This window comes from Cornus florida, unplaced genomic scaffold (assembly GCF_030987335.1).
Source record: "Cornus florida cultivar Cherokee Brave unplaced genomic scaffold, ASM3098733v1 CherokeeBrave_3.0.0_Hap2_Chr01, whole genome shotgun sequence".
In the NCBI taxonomy this organism is placed as follows: domain Eukaryota; kingdom Viridiplantae; phylum Streptophyta; class Magnoliopsida; order Cornales; family Cornaceae; genus Cornus; species Cornus florida.
The window spans coordinates 57,170,308-57,173,019 of record NW_026775571.1 but is presented as its reverse complement, the minus strand read 5'-3'; the positions used below and the strand labels follow the sequence as shown (position 1 = coordinate 57,173,019).

The 2,712-nt window shown below is 34.7% G+C and overlaps 1 pseudogene; it reads left to right on the top strand.

Annotated features, from left to right (window-relative positions):
* Positions 1-450: 450 nt before the first annotated feature.
* LOC132283417 (small nucleolar RNA R71) lies at positions 451-549 on the top strand (annotated as a pseudogene).
* Positions 550-2,712: the final 2,163 nt, after the last annotated feature.

Genomic DNA, 2,712 nt, shown 5'->3' with positions numbered 1-2,712 from the left:
TTGACAAAAATGGCATTTGGCTGTTCATGGTTCTCACTTTGCACATGTCCATGAGGACAATTAGAAGTAGAATGTAAGACACTAGAACAAGTTATGCATGATTCATTGGAATTATGATGATGAACATGATTATGGGAGGAAAACACTTGATTCACCAAATTTTGGTTGATCAAAAATTGATCAAACCTTTGAGATAAAGATTTCACCTCGGTGGCTATGTCATTGGAATTGTCAACTTGATATAAGTCAACATTCTTCCTTCCACCTAAATTTCTACCATTTTTAGAAAATAAGGATCGATGCATTGAATTTTCACTCATGCTTTCATAAAGACGCCATACATCATCCTCATATCTATCAAGATAAGAACCACCCATAGATGCATCAACCATACCCTTGAAATTATCCGACAAACTTTCAAAGAAAAATTACATCAATTGCCATTTAAGAATGTCATGATGTGGACACTTCCTAAGCAAATCATTAAGGCGCTCCTATGCCTCATAAAACAATTCCCCTTCCTCTTGAGAAAATTCTCGACTTGAAGTTCTCATGGTATTGGTCTTTGAAACCGGATAGTACTTCTTCAAGAACTCTTGTTGCATTTCTGCCCAAGAAGTTATTGAAAAAGGCCTAAGATTGTTGAACCAATATTTTGCCTTATCTTTAAGGGTAAAAGGAAAAAGTTTTAATCTCAAAACCTCTTACAGCATATCCGTGTATTTCACAGTGGAACACACTTCAAGAAACTCATCCAAATGCTTGTAAGGTTCTTCACTTGGAAGTCCATAATAGTTAGGAAGCATTTGAATAGTTTACGGTTTAATTTCATAGTGATGTGCTCTAAATAGGGGAAATTGAATGCAAGTATGTGCATTATATTCATTAGGTATATAATGGTCACGCAACGCAAGAGGAGGATTCACAACTGGTGGTGCTACACGAACACCTTGATTGGCTTGAAGAATGGGAGGTTGTGGAACAAAAATTGGCCGAGGCATTCCAAATGGAACTTGGCCTTGTTGTTGTGGTGGAATGAATGGTCTTGGCATGCCTAATAGTACTTGAATATTGTCATGATACACATTGGAGTGGAGGATGCCTTGTTGGTCTATGTGACCAAGGTCCTCCACATGGTCCTCATTGATGTCTTCCATTGATGAAATGGAATGACTTGAATTACCCCTTCCCTTAGAATTACGAACAATAGATTCAAGATTCAAATTAAGTGGGACAAGAGTAAGATATAACGACCTATGACCATGCATGCACAAACAAAACAAAAACAAGCAACAAGCAAGTAACAATCACTTTGCCTCCACAACAAATCAATAATCAACAATCCTCCACATACGATGATCCCATACTCCCATACTTTGAACAATATGCAAGAAAAATTAAATTGCCTCCACGCGGGCTCATGATCTATCTAAGAAAATAAAGAATTGCCTCTATGCGGGCCGACGATTTAACTAGAGATTGAGTTTAGAAAGGTTCACAAAAGGTCCTTAAGCAACTTCAATTGATTTTTCAATTTTTTTTTCTTTTGCCTCGTTTGCTTTGCAATTTTTATTTTACTTTTGAGCTTTTTATTCTCTTGCTTAGCTTCACTTGGCTTCTTGCTTTCCAATTCCCCTTTGCTTCACTCTCTTGGCTCAATTCACCTAGCCAATCAAGAATAAACACAATAAGTAACCAAAAATAAAAATAAAGACAATATCAAAAGAGTACTAATTCCTAATTAATTTCCAAATACGACGGTGCCAAATCCCCGGCAACGGTGCCAAAACTTAGTGTGTCGCTTGCCAAAGCAACCAAATTGTGTAGTGTGGCCAAGTTTAAATTTATGAAATGCCACTACCACTTCTAACTAAAAATATAGCAAGAGTGAGTAGGGATCGTTCCAAGGGATTTGAGATGTATTTATGATGGAAATTAATGTCGGATTAGTAGGTCGAATGATCAAAGATTGATTGGTGATTGATTACTAAACTATAATACAATTAAAGATTAATGCAAGTAAAAAGACAGCAATCTAGAAATTAGGGAAAAGATATAGGAGAGAAGTCTTGGGTCATAGAGTCACCACTAAGTTTCACTTCATCAAACACTAACAATTGTACATTAATAGGGAAATTTAAATTGTAACTTTTTGTGTGTGTGACATTAATTGAAACTAAGCATGGATGGCAAATAAGTATAGATTGTCTAGCCAATTTTAATAAATAGCACAACCTATCAAATGAGACCAATATTCATTCAATTAAACCACAATTAATACACACACAAATATCTAAAGATATACATTTTTTGCATTCAAAAGTATGGAACATCAAGGAATAAGAATGGATTGTTCACCTACCTAAGAAATTAAAGTAATTACACTACAACTAGGCTAGAGACATGAAATTAAACTAATTAAACTAGAGATGTGATACAATCCATCAAGGAACAAGTGTGAACCATCAAATAAATCACAAAAGTGTTCCATTAAGCACTATACCTTGACCATCACGAAATTAACATCATCAATACAAATAGACATGCATCAAATTCATTAAATCTAGAGATAAAAACATGAACATCAATTCTAGCATACATAGACATATGACTAGAGCTAAATGATCAATTGAAAGCATTAATCCATACAAATCAAGTAGAAATCACAAGATTTATATTTATTCATGGTCAAAACATCTATTACAACTAAAA